The following is a 14,774-nucleotide window of genomic DNA, read 5'->3' as shown; positions in this document are numbered from 1 at the left end:
AGGGGAGTGTTGCTGCACAGCTATTTTCAGATCTCTCCAGAGATGTTCAATCGGGTTCAAGTCCGGGCTCTGGGTAGGCCATTCATGGACATTCAGAGACTTGTCCCGAAGCTACTCCTGCGTTGTCTTGGCTGTGTGCTTAGTGTCGTTGTCCTGTTGGAAGGTCAATATTCACTCCAGTCTGAGGTCCTGAGCGGTCTGGAGCAGGTTTTCATCAAGGATCTCTCTGTACTTCTCTCCGTTCATCTTTCCCTTGATCCTGACATGTCTCTGAGTCCCTGTCGCTGTAAAACATCCCCACAGCATGATGCTGCCACCACCATGCTTCACTGTAGGGATGGTGCCAGGTTTCCTCCTGACGTGATGCTTGGTATTCAAGCCAAAGAGTTCAGTCTTGGTTTTATCAACCCAGATAATCTTGTTTCTCATGGTCTGAGAGTCCTTTAGTTGCCTTTTTGTAAACTCCAAGTGGTCTTTCATGTGCCTTTTACTGAGGAGTGGCTTCTGTCTGGCCACTCTACCGTAAAGGCCTGATTGGTGGAGTCCTACAGAGATGGTTGTCCTTCTAGAAGGTTCTCCCATCTCCACAGAGGAACTCTAGAGTTCTGTCAGAGTGACCATCGGGTTCTTGGTCACCTTCCTGACCAAGGCTGTTCTCCACCGATTGCTCAGTTTGGCTGGGCAGCCAGCTCTAGGAAGAGTCTTGGTGGTTCCAAACTTCTTCCATTTAAGAATGATTGAGGCCACTGTGTTCTTCGGTACCTTCAATGCTGCAGACATGTTTTGCTACCCTTCCCCAGATCTGTGCTTCGACACAATCCTCTCGGAACCCAACGGACAATTCCTTCGACCTCATGGCTTGGTTTTTGCTCTGACATGCACTGTCAACTGTGGGACCTTATATAGACAGGTGTGTGCCTTTCCAAATCATGTCCAATCAATTGAATTTACCACAGGTGGACTCCAATCACGTTGTAGAAACATCTCAAGGATGATCAATGGAAACAGGATGCATCTGAGCTCAATTTCGAGTCTCATAGCAAAGGGTCTGAATACTTATGTAAATTCTGTATTTCTGATTTTTCTTTTTAATGAATGTACAAACATTTCTAAAAACCTGCTTCCACTTTGTCATTATGGGGTATCGTGTGTAGATTGATTTTAAAAAAAAGGCCTGTAACGTGACAAAATGTGGAAAAAGTGAAGTACTTTCTGAATGCCCTGTAGATTAATACATGTGTTCCCCTCTCTCTCTCTCTCTCTCTCTCTCTCTCTCTCTCTCGCTCTCTCCCTTTTGGGTTCCATGTAGAACCGTCTGTAGAACGGGCTTAGATGTAACCCAAAAAGGTTCTACCTGGAACCAAAAAGGGTTCTTCAAATGGTTCACCTATGAGGACAGCCGAGGAACCCTTTTAAGAGTCCTAAGAGTGTCACATTCCTTCAGGATGGACAGAGAGTGAGTAGAGAGGTGGGTAGACCCTTTTAGAGAGAGAGAGAGAGAGAAAGCGAGGGAGGGAAATAGGGAAGGAGAGGTTGGGAGAGAGAGAGAGAGAGGGGGAAGGAAGGAGAGAGAGAGAGAGAGGGAAGGAGAGAGAGAGAGAGAGAGAGAGAGAGAGAGAGAGAGAGAGAGGGAAGGAAGGAGAGAGAGAGAGAGAGAGAGGGGGGTGAAGGAGAGCGAGAGAGAGACAGAGGGGGAAGGAAGGAGAGAGAGAGAGAGAGAGAGAGAGAGAGAGAGAGAGAGAGAGGGGGGGGGGGTGATTGAAGGAGAGAGAGAGAGAGAGAGAGAGAGAGAGGGAAGGAAAGAGAGAGAGAGAAATCAGAACCCTCCCACAGGAAATGCAGCTCAAATCCTCTTCTCCTTGTATGGTAAAAACTCCCCTAAAAGCAGCCAGGTCCCCTTGGGACCATGCAGTCCAGCCAAAGTACAGCTAAGTTCATACACAAACGCTATGGGAATGGATACACTGTGGATACACTGTACGGATATGGGAATGGGAATGGATACACTGTGTGTATGTATGTTTGTGTGTGTCACAGATGGGTTACATTTCAAGTTTCATAAAGTTGTTCTATCAACATGTTGATAGGTAAACACAAGAATACATAAAGGGTTATGACACCCCCCCTACCACACACACACACACACACACACACACACACAGGTTTGGGAACCCACTGGCCACTCCATTTGTGCTTACGTTTGACTTCTGGAACATTTTATATTATCATCCTCGGGATCAGGGGACTCATATCTGGAGCCCACCTCAGCCACTTTTGATGAAACCCAGCCCTGTATCCCGGTTGTGATACAACCCAGGACCGAACCAGGGTCTGTAGTGATGCCTCAAGCACGGAGACGCAGTGTCTTAGACCGCTGCGCAACTCGGTAGTCCTCTCAGTAACAGTTGCCCCCTCCCCCTCTGCCATTTTTAATGAAACACAGCCCTTTCTCCTAACCCCAGGGTAGACCTCTAGTTTGTGACTGTTGGAATGGAATGTACAGGGACTAGATTCACCTGGGATGCACTTGCCACCGCTTTCCAGAGAGTCCTGGGTTAAGCCCCGGTCCTGGACTAAAAGGTTCCTACAGCGTTTATATTAAAGCCCAGGCTAGACATGTTGCATTGTATTTCTATTCAGGATGGTCATCTCCCTCGGCGGAGGCCCTCCGTCCGTCATCATTCCAATCACTTCTATTCTGAGGCAGTGGCGTAGGTTGGGAGAGCTTGAGACGGTGGATTAAAGCAGCATAGTGGTGAAATATCATCCTGTTCTTCTCCTCGTGTCTCCCTGAGGTAACTCAGGTTTCCTATCCTATCTTAAGTGTGTGTGTGTGTGTCTGTCTGTTTTTCTGTCTGCCGTCTTTCCGCGGGTCAGCTTCAGCTTTGAAGTAGGCTAAAAGACTGACTGGGTACTGGCATAGGTCAACAGACACTTAATGTTGATGTTTACATTTTCGTCCAAGGTGCAGACAGAAGCAAGTTATTTCACTCAAGAGGGCAATCAGGCTCCCTCTGACCACTGACAGCTGGGCAGTAGGATTTCACTCATTTCTATGCCGTGATATATAGACAACATGGCCCTCTAGTGGTCAGATGTGTTACTCTTCCTTAACATTTAAATCCAAGCATTCTGTGATGACTGTGGTCAGCAGCAGAGGGCGATGTAGGATACAAGAGAAAACTAAGGACACAACATTCTCAAGTCAGTTTCCTCCACAGCCATCCATCCCACTGTGTAGTTTGTCCAGTTAGATTCAGATTTGAATAGTATTAACAGGACACTCATCAACGTGTAGTAACAGGACACTCATCAACGTGTAGTAACAGGACACTCATCAACATCTAATAACAAGACACTCATCAACATATAGTAACAGGACACTCATTAATATGTAGTAACAGGACACTCATCAACATGTAGTAACAGGACACTCATCAACATGTAGTAACAGGACACTCATCAACGTATAGTAACAGGACACTCATCAACGTGTAGTAACAGGACACTCATCAACATGTAGTAACAGGACACTCATCAACATGTAGTAACAGGACACTCATCAACATCTATTAACAGGACACTCATCAACATGTAGTAACAGGACACTCATCAACATGTAGTAACAGGACACTCATCAACATCTATTAACAGGACACTCATCAACATGTGGTAACAGGACACTCATCAACGTATAGTAACAGGACACTCATCAACATGTGGTAACAGGACACTCATCAACGTATAGTAACAGGACACTCATCAACATGTGGTAACAGGACACTCATCAACGTATAGTAACAGGACACTCATCAACATGTGGTAACAGGACACTCATCAACATGTGGTAACAGGACACTCATCAACGTATAGTAACAGGACACTCATTAATATGTCTAGTTGTATCTTGTCTTCTGCTCTATTTTTGTTGGGTGTTGGGTTGTGTTGGGTTGTGTTGGGAGGATCTTGGAGGTACTTGGGTACGCTCGGATCCTCTCGGGGCTGTAGACGCCTGGGACTTCCGGAGTTTATCAGCTGCAAGGTGGGATCCCTGAGTGAGCGATTGGGACCACAATCAGGCCTCTTCTCCCACCTACGTTCCCGTAGCCGACTGGAAGGTTAAAGCGATGAGTGAGTCGAGATCCGTCGGGAAGTTCTTGGGCTGCCAGCTCATCCTTTACCTCCTCTGATAATCTGTGCAGGAACGTGTCGAACAGCTTCTGGGTTCCAGGTACCCTCCACTGCTAGCACGCAGAACTCCACCGTGTAGTCTGACACACTGAGGGTGTCCTGCTGAAGCTGGAGTAACTTCCTTGCAGCCTCTCTCCCGGATACCGGAGCCTCGAAAACTTTTCTCACCTCCACCAAGAATACCTCCAGACTGAGGCAAACGGCGGATTGTTGGTCCCACACCACTGTGGCCCAGTCAAGTGCCCTCCCGGACATCAGCATAATAATGTATGCTATTTTCGAGCGGTTCGAGGGGAACGAAGAAGGCTGCAGCTCGGAAACGAGGGAGCACTGGGAGAGAAAGGGCCTGGCAGATTCTGGAATCTCCATCGTAACGCTCCAGGGGAGGTAAGTGGGGTACCCGGAAAACCGGGATGACGGCACTGCTACCAGCCGGGTTACAGAGGGGCTGGGAGGTTACCGTCGTGGTCGGCTGTCTAGTAGGCAACCCACGGAATTGGTCCCGCAATGCGTCCAAGGCTGCGTCGTGACGTTCGGCCACGGCCTGGAACCCTTACCTCAGATTGCGAAGCAACTGCTCGTGCCTACCAATGGTGGCTCCTTGGGAGGAGATGGTGTTGCGGAGCTGGTCCAAGTCTGCTGGGTCAGTCAGGGCCAGTTCGTACTATCAGGTATCAAAGTAAGACCCAAGTGCAGACCGTGTGAGGTAACAAAGTTTATTGTAACAACAGTGGCAGGCAAACGACAGGTCAAGGCCGGCAGGGGTCGATTATCCAGAGTAGGAGCAAAGGTACAGGACGGCAGGCAGGCTCTGGGTCAGGACAGGCAGAGTTCAGTAATTCAGAGGTGGAGCAAAGGTACAGGACGGCTCAGGGTCAGGGACAGGCAGAGTGGTCAGGCGGGCGGGTACAGGGTCAGGACAGGCAGAGTGGTCAGGCGGGCGGGTACAGGGTCAGGACAGGCAGAGTGGTCAGGCGGGCGGGTACAGGGTCAGGACAGGCAGAGTGGTCAGGCGGGCGGGTACAGGGTCAGGACAGGCAGAGTGGGCAGGCGGGCGGGTACAAGGTCAGGACAGGCAGAGTGGTCAGGCGGGCAGGTACAGGGTCAGGACAGGCAAGGGTCCAAAACCAGGAGGACGAGAAAAAGAGAGTCTGGGAAAAAACAGGAGCTGACAGGACAAACGCTGGTAAGCTTGACAAACAAGACGAACTGGCAACAGACAAACAGAAAACACAGGTGTAAGAACACAGGGGATGATGGGGAAGATGGGCGACACCTGGTGGAGTCAGGCACAAGGACAGGTGAAACAGATCAGGGCGTGACACAGAGATGTTCAGTCTCTATCTAAAGGTTAAGAGAGTTTGGGTCAGAGGTGTTCTGGTTATATCTAAAGGTTAAGAGAGTTTGGGTCAGAGATGTTCTGTCTCTATCCAAAGGTTTAGAGAGTTTAGGTCAGAGATGTTCTGTTTATATCTAAAGGTTTAGAGAGTTTGGGTCAGAGATGTTCTGTCTCTATCCAAAGGTTTAGAGAGTTTAGGTCAGAGATGTTCTGTCTCTATCCAAAGGTTTAGAGAGTTTAGGTCAGAGATGTTCTGTTTATATCTAAAGGTTTAGAGAGTTTGGGTCAGAGATGTACTGTTTATATCTAAAGGTTTAGAGAGTTTAGGTCAGAGATGTTCTGTCTCTATCTAAAGGTTTAGAGAGTTTAGGTCAGAGATGTTCTGTCTCTATCCAAAGGTTTAGAGAGTTTGGGTCAGAGATGTTCTGTTTATATCCAAAGGTTTAGAGAGTTTGGGTCAGAGGTGTTCTGGTTATATCTAAAGGTTAAGAGAGTTTGGGTCAGAGGTGTTCTGGTTATATCTAAAGGTTAAGAGAGTTTGGGTCAGAGATGTTCTGCTTTTCTCTAAAGGTTTAGAGAGTTTGGGTCAGAGATGTTCTGTTTATATCTAAAGGTTTAGAGAGTTTGGGTCAGAGATGTTCTGCTTTTCTCTAAAGGTTTAGAGAGTTTGGGTCAGAGATGTTCTGTTTATATCTAAAGGTTTAGAGAGTTTATGTCAGAGATGTTATGTCTCTATCTAAAGGTTTAGAGAGTTTGATTCAGAGATGTTCTGTTTATATCTAAAGGTTTAGAGAGTTTGGGTCAGAGATGTTCTGTTTATATCTAAAGGTTTAGAGAGTTTAGGTCAGAGATGTTATGTCTCTATCTAAAGGTTTAGAGAGTTTATGTCAGAGATGTTATGTCTCTATCTAAAGGTTTAGAGAGTTTGATTCAGAGATGTTCTGTTTATATCTAAAGGTTTAGAGAGTTTGGGTCAGAGATGTTCTGTTTATATCTAAAGGTTAAGAGAGTTTGGGTCAGAGATGTTCTGCTTTTCTCTAAAGGTTTAGAGAGTTTGGGTCAGAGATGTTCTGCTTTTCTCTAAAGGTTTAGAGAGTTTGGGTCAGAGATGTTCTGCTTTTCTCTAAAGGTTTAGAGAGTTTGGGTCAGAGATGTTCTGTTTATATCTAAAGGTTTAGAGAGTTTATGTCAGAGATGTTATGTCTCTATCTAAAGGTTTAGAGAGTTTGATTCAGAGATGTTCTGTTTATATCTAAAGGTTTAGAGAGTTTGGGTCAGAGATGTTCTGTTTATATCTAAAGGTTTAGAGAGTTTAGGTCAGAGATGTTATGTCTCTATCTAAAGGTTTAGAGAGTTTATGTCAGAGATGTTATGTCTCTATCTAAAGGTTTAGAGAGTTTGATTCAGAGATGTTCTGTTTATATCTAAAGGTTTAGAGAGTTTGGGTCAGAGATGTTCTGTTTATATCTAAAGGTTAAGAGAGTTTGGGTCAGAGATGTTCTGCTTTTCTCTAAAGGTTTAGAGAGTTTGGGTCAGAGATGTTCTGCTTTTCTCTAAAGGTTTAGAGAGTTTGGGTCAGAGATGTTCTGCTTTTCTCTAAAGGTTTAGAGAGTTTGGGTCAGAGATGTTCTGTTTATATCTAAAGGTTTAGAGAGTTTATGTCAGAGATGTTCTGTCTCTATCTAAAGGTTTAGAGAGTTTATGTCAGAGATGTTCTGTTTATATCTAAAGGTTTAGAGAGTTTAGGTCAGAGATGTTATGTCTCTATCTAAAGGTTTAGCGAGTTTATGTCAGAGATGTTCTGTCTCTATCTAAAGGTTTAGAGAGTTTATGTCAGAGATGTTCTGTTTATATCTAAAGGTTTAGAGAGTTTAGGTCAGAGATGTTCTGTCTCTATCTAAAGGTTTAGAGAGTTTGGGTCAGAGATGTTCTGTCTCTATCTAAAGGTTTAGAGAGTTTAGGTCAGAGATGTTCTGTTTATATCTAAAGGTTTAGAGAGTTTGGGTCAGAGATGTTCTGTTTATATCTAAAGGTTTAGAGAGTTTAGGTCAGAGATGTTATGTCTCTATCTAAAGGTTTAGAGAGTTTATGTCAGAGATGTTATGTCTCTATCTAAAGGTTTAGAGAGTTTGATTCAGAGATGTTCTGTTTATATCTAAAGGTTTAGAGAGTTTGGGTCAGAGATGTTCTGTTTATATCTAAAGGTTAAGAGAGTTTGGGTCAGAGATGTTCTGCTTTTCTCTAAAGGTTTAGAGAGTTTGGGTCAGAGATGTTCTGCTTTTCTCTAAAGGTTTAGAGAGTTTGGGTCAGAGATGTTCTGCTTTTCTCTAAAGGTTTAGAGAGTTTGGGTCAGAGATGTTCTGTTTATATCTAAAGGTTTAGAGAGTTTATGTCAGAGATGTTCTGTCTCTATCTAAAGGTTTAGAGAGTTTATGTCAGAGATGTTCTGTTTATATCTAAAGGTTTAGAGAGTTTAGGTCAGAGATGTTATGTCTCTATCTAAAGGTTTACCGAGTTTATGTCAGAGATGTTCTGTCTCTATCTAAAGGTTTAGAGAGTTTATGTCAGAGATGTTCTGTTTATATCTAAAGGTTTAGAGAGTTTAGGTCAGAGATGTTCTGTCTCTATCTAAAGGTTTAGAGAGTTTGGGTCAGAGATGTTCTGTCTCTATCTAAAGGTTTAGAGAGTTTAGGTCAGAGATGTTCTGTTTATATCTAAAGGTTTAGAGAGTTTGGGTCAGAGATGTTCTGTTTATATCTAAAGGTTTAGAGAGTTTGGGTCAGAGATGTTCTGTCTCTATCTAAAGGTTTAGAGAGTTTAGGTCAGAGATGTTCTGTTTATATCTAAAGGTTTAGAGAGTTTGGGTCAGAGATGTTCTGTTTATATCTAAAGGTTTAGAGAGTTTGGGTCAGAGATGTTCTGTCTCTATCTAAAGGTTTAGAGAGTTTAGGTCAGAGATGTTCTGTTGATATCTAAAGGTTTAGAGAGTTTAGGTCAGAGATGTTCTGTCTCTATCTAAAGGTTTAGAGAGTTTATGTCAGAGATGTTCTGTCTCTATCTAAAGGTTTAGAGAGTTTGGGTCAGAGATGTTCTGTCTCTATCTAAAGGTTTAGAGAGTTTAGGTCAGAGATGTTCTGTCTCTATCTAAAGGTTTAGAGAGTTTGGGTCAGAGATGTTCTGTTTATATCTAAAGGTTTAGAGAGTTTAGGTCAGAGATGTTCTGTCTCTATCCAAAGGTTTAGAGAGTTTGGGTCAGAGATGTTCTGTTTATATCCAAAGGTTTAGAGAGTTTGGGTCAGAGATGTTCTGGTTATATCTAAAGGTTAAGAGAGTTTAGGTCAGAGATGTTCTGGTTATATCTAAAGGTTTAGAGAGTTTGGGTCAGAGATGTTCTGTCTCTATCTAAAGGTTTAGAGAGTTTGGGTCAGAGATGTTCTGGTTATATCTAAAGGTTAAGAGAGTTTGGGTCAGAGATGTACTGTTTATATCTAAAGGTTTAGAGAGTTTAGGTCAGAGATGTTCTGTCTCTATCTAAAGGTTTAGAGAGTTTAGGTCAGAGATGTTCTGTCTCTATCTAAAGGTTTAGAGAGTTTGGGTCAGAGATGTTCTGTCTCTATCCAAAGGTTTAGAGAGTTTAGGTCAGAGATGTTCTGTCTCTATCTAAAGGTTTAGAGAGTTTAGGTCAGAGATGTTCTGTTTATATCTAAATATTTAGAGAGTTTGGGTCAGAGATGTTCTGTCTCTATCTAAAGGTTTAGAGAGTTTAGGTCAGAGATGTTCTTTTTATATCTAAATATTTAGAGAGTTTAGGTCAGAGATGTTCTGTTTATATCTAAAGGTTTAGAGAGTTTAGGTCAGAGATGTTCTGTCTCTGACTGTAGACGAGAGTACAAGTAAAATGTGACAGAAATCACTGTGCTGCAAACAGTACTGCTTCCTCCACTGTCACTTTCCATTCCATGGCTGGAACTAGTGACACTCTGCTCATCAACACACGTGAATGCCCTGCTTGACAATGTACAAACCAGTTGCCCTGGCACCGGAAAAGGTCATTGGTACTATTTCAAGCTGTGGAGTGACCTTATCTGATACAATCTCATTACATGAACCCTTGTCCCTTACTGATGACTAACACCTGTTACAGTGCCTTCAGAAAGCATTCATACCCCATGATTCAATCCACATTTAGTTGTGTTACAGCCTGAATTCAAAATGGATTAAATTGTTATCTCACTAGTCTACACACAATACCCCATAATGACAAAGTGATAATGTGTTTTTAGAAATTTTGGCACATTTCTTCAAAAAGGAAATAATGAAATATCTAATTTACATAAGTATGCACGCCCCTGAGTCAATACATGTTAGAATCACCTTTGGAAGTGATTAAAGCTGTGAGTCTGAGTAAGTCTCTAAGACAGAGATCATTAACTAGATTCAGCCGCGGGCCAATTGTTTCTTGAGCGAATGGCTGGGGGGCGGGAACATAAAAAAATAAATATTTTTAGACTGCAACCCCAACCCCAACCCCAACCCCGACCCTAACTCACAATAAGCCTAAACAGATCTAATATTTGACTTAAACATAATATTTTCAAACCTTGATTACATTTGGGGACATTGCCGTGCGTAAGGTGCCATCTTTCGAATGGGAGGATGGAACGTTAAAATGCGAGTCTCCAGTTGATGAACCCTGCTCGAAGAGCTTTGCACACTGGGATTATACAATATGTGCCCATTATTCTTTTAAAGAATGTGCCCATTATTATTTTAAAGAATGTGCCCATTATTCTTTTAAAGAATGTGCCCATTATTCTTTTAAAGAATGTGCCCATTATTATTTTAAAGAATGTGCCCATTATTCTTTTAAAGAATGTGCCCATTATTCTTTTAAAGAATGTGCCCATTATTCTTTTAAAGAATGTGCCCATTATTCTTTTAAAGAATGTGCCCATTATTATTTTAAAGAATGTGCCCATTATTCTTTTAAAATTATTTAAGCTGTGACAAATTGGTTGTTGTTCAATGCTAAACAGACATTTTCAGGTCGTTGCCACAGATTTTTAAGCCAAGACTGTAAGTCTGCACCTCAGGAACATTCACTGTCTTCTTGGTAACCAACTCCAGTGTAGTTTTGACCTTGTGTTTCAGGTTATTGTCCTGTTTAAAGGTGAATTCATCTCCCAGTGTCTTGTGGAAAGCAGACTGAACCAGGTTTTCCTCTAGGATTTTGCCTGTGCTTAGCTCTATATTTTTATCCTGAAAAACTCCCCAGTCCTTCACGATTACAAGCATATCCATTACATGATTCAGCCACCACTATGCTTAAAAATATAGAAAGTGGTACTCATTAATGTGTTGTATTGGATTTGCCCCAAATATAACACATCATTTTAGTGCCTTGTTGCCTCCTTCTCTTCACTCTGTCATTTAGGTTAGTATTGTGGAGTAACTACAATGTTGTTGATCCATCCTCAGTTTCCTCCTATCACAGCCACTCAACTCTGTAACTGTTTTAAATTCACCATTGGCCTCATAGTGAAATCCCTTAACAGTTTCCTTCCTCTCTGGCAACTGAGTTAGGAAGGACGCATGCATTTTTGCAGTGGCTGGGTGTATTGATACACCATCGAAATTGTAATTAATAATTAATAAAAGGGATGTTTAATGTCTGCTTTTATATTTTTACTGATCTACCAATAGGTGCCCTTCTTTGCGAGGCATTGGAAAACTTCCCTGGTCTTTGTGGTTGAATCTGTGTTTTCAATTCATTGCTCGACTGAGGGACCATACAGATAATTGTATGTGTAGGATACAGAGATGAGGTAGTCATTCAGAAATCATGTTCAACACTATTATTGGACACAGGGTGAGTCCATGCAACTTATTATGTGACCTAATTATGCATATTTTTACTCCTGAATTTATTTAAGCTTGCCGTAACAAAGGGGTTGAATACTTTTTGTAAACACTTCTAATAACATGATTACACTTTGACATTATGGGGTTTGTAGACCAGTGACAAAACACAACGTGGGAAAAGTCAAGGGGTGTGAATACTTTCTGAAGGCACTGCACATAACATAACATATACCATTTAGGGGACACTTTTATCCAAAGCGACTTACAGTAGGGTGTGCATACATTTTCATATGGGTGTTCACAGCTTGAAACGAACCCACTCCCCTGATGTTACAAGCACCCTTCTCTACCAGCTGAGCACCAATTGTAACACTTATAGGTTACTGGACTGAAGGCTCATAGGTTACTGGACTGAAGACTCATAGGTTACTGGACTGAAGACTCATAGGTTACTGGACTGAAGACTCATAGGTTACTGGACTGAAGACTCATAGGTTACTGGACTGAAGGCTCATAGGTTACTGGACTGAAGACTCACAGGTTACTGGACTGAAGGCTCATAGGTTACTGGACTGAAGGCTCATAGGTTACTGGACTGAAGACTCATAGGTTACTGGACTGAAGACTCATAGGTTACTGGACTGAAGACTCATAGGTTACTGGACTGAAGACTCATATGTTACTGGACTGAAGGCTCATAGGTTACTGGACTGAAGACTCACAGGTTACTGGACTGAAGGCTCATGGGTTACTGGACTGAAGGCTCATAGGTTACTGGACTGAAGACTCATAGGTTACTGGACTGAAGACTCATAGGTTTCTGGATCAAATCAAAGTTTATTTGTCACGTGCGCCGATTACAACACTTACTTAACTATACATTCATGTACATACTATCTCAATTGGCACGACCAATCTTACAGTGAAATGCTTACTTACAGGCTCTAACCAATAGTGCGAAAAAAAAGGTGGGTGTGTGTGCATGTGTGTGTGCATGTGTGTGTGTGTGTGTGTGTGTGTGTGTGTGTGTGTGTGTGTGTGTGTGTAGGCAAGTAAAGAAATAAAACAACAGTAAAAACATATTTGAAAATAACAGTAGCAAGGCTATATAGAGACACCGGTTAGTCAGGCTGATTGAGGTAGTATGTACATGTAAATATGTTTAAAGTGACTATGCATATATGATGAACAGAGAGTAGAAGTAGCATAAAGAGGGGTTGGCGGATGGTGGGTGGCGGGACACAATCCAGATAGCCCGGTTAGCCAAATAGCGGGAGCACTGGTTGGTTGTGGCAAATGAGGTAGTATGTACATTAATGTATAGTTAAAGTGACTATGCATATATGATAAACAGAGAGTAGCAGCAGCGTAAAAGAGGGGTTGGGGGAGGCACACAATGCAAATAGTCCGGGTAGCCATTTGGTTACCTGTTCAGGAGTCTTATGGCTTGGGGGTAAAAACTGTTGAGAAGCCTTTATGTCCTAGATTTGGCACTCCTGTACCGCTTCCCATGCGCAGTAGTAGAGAGAACAGTCTATGACTGGGGTCCTTGACAATTTTTATGGCCTTCCTCTGACACCGCCTGGTGTAGAGGTCCTGGATGGCAGGCAGTTTTGCCCCAGTGATGTACTGGGCCGTACGCACTACCCTCTGTAGTGCCTTGCGGTCGGAGGCCGAGCAATTGTCGTACCAGGCAGTGATGCAACCAGACAGGATACTCTCGATGTTGCAGCTGTAGATCCTTTTGAGGATCTCAGGACCCATGCCAAATCTTTTTAGTTTCCTTTTCCTGTAGTCCACAATTATCTCCTTAGTCTTGGTTACGTTGAGGGATAGGTTCTTATTCTGGCACATAGAGACGCATACAAAGCACTCCATCGCCCTCCATTTGGCAAATCTGACCATAACTCCGTCCTCCTGATTCCTGCTTACAAGCAAAAACTCAAACAGGAAGTACCAATGATGTGCTCAAATAGCCAAAGCGTCAGAACAGGACCAAGCTCTGACGCTCGTTGGATTTGGCAGGGCTTGCAAACTTTCCTACATGACCAAAAGTATGTGGGCACCTGCTCGTCCAACAAAGACTTTCCACTAGATGTTGGAACATTGCTGCGGGATCTTGCTTCCATTCATCCACTGACTTGTTGGAAAGGTGGCATCCTATGACATTGCCACATTGGAAGTCACTGAGCTCTTTAGTAAGGCCGTTCTACTGCCAATGTTTGTCTATGGAGATTGCATGGCGGGGTGCTCGATTTTATACACCTGTCAGCAACGGGTGTGGCTAAAATAGCTGCATTTACTCATTTGAAGGGGTGTCCACATACTTTTGTAAATATAGTGTATAACAAATTACAAGGGGAAACCCAGGAGTGAGCGGTCCAGTGAGGCAAACCTACCAGACGAGCTAAATACCTTCTATGCTCGCTTCGAGGCTAGCAGTCTGTAATACCAACATGTTTCAAGCAAACCACCATAGTCCCTGTGCCCAAGAACTCCAAGATAACCTGACTAAATGACCATCGCTCCGTGCTTAGTCCCCATCCTGTACTCCCTGTTCACCCACAACTGCGTGGCCAGCGCAGGACTCCAACACCATCATTAAGTTTGCTGACGACACGATGGTGGTAGGCCTGATCACCGACGATGATGAGACGGCCTACAGGGAGGAGGTCAGAGACCTGGCTGTGTGGTGCCAGGACAACAACCTCTCCCTCGGCGTGATCAAGACAAAGGAGGAAACGAAGGGCTGAGCATGCACCCATCTACATCAATGGGGCTGTAGTGGTGCAGGTTGACAGCTTCAAGTTCATCAGTGTCCATATCACTAAGGAAGTATCATGGTCCACACACACCAACACAGTCACGAAGAGAGCAAGCATGACAACACCTATTCTCCCTTAGGAGGCAGAGGGCATGGGCCCTCAGATCCTCAAAAAGGCATACAGCTGCACCATTGAGAGCATCTTGACTGGCTGCCTCACCGCCTGGTATGGCAACTGCTTGACATCCGACCGCAAGGAGCTACCGAGGGTGGTGCGTACAGGCCAGTGCCATCCAAGACCTGTCTACCAGGCGGTGTCAAAAAAAGGCCCTATCTTCCGGGAACCGTCCTCAGGCACCGTCCTCCGTCACCGTCCTCAGGCACCGTCCTCAGGCACCGTCCTCAGGCACTGTCCTCAGGCACCGTCTTCAGGCACCGTCCTCCATCACCGTCCTCAGGCACCGCCCTCAGGCACCGTCCTCCATCACCGTCCTCCGTCACCGTCCTCCGCCACCGTCCTCAGGCACCGTCCTCCATCACCGTCCTCAGGCACCGCCCTCAGGCACCGTCCTCCATCACCGTCCTCCGTCACCGTCCTCAGGCACCGTCCTCAGTCAC

Source organism: Oncorhynchus mykiss, chromosome 8 (assembly GCF_057628025.1).
Source record: "Oncorhynchus mykiss isolate SJ-2025 chromosome 8, ASM5762802v1, whole genome shotgun sequence".
In the NCBI taxonomy this organism is placed as follows: Eukaryota; Metazoa; Chordata; class Actinopteri; order Salmoniformes; family Salmonidae; genus Oncorhynchus; species Oncorhynchus mykiss.
The sequence above is the reverse complement of the archived record's forward strand: the minus strand, read 5'-3'. Positions refer to the sequence as shown.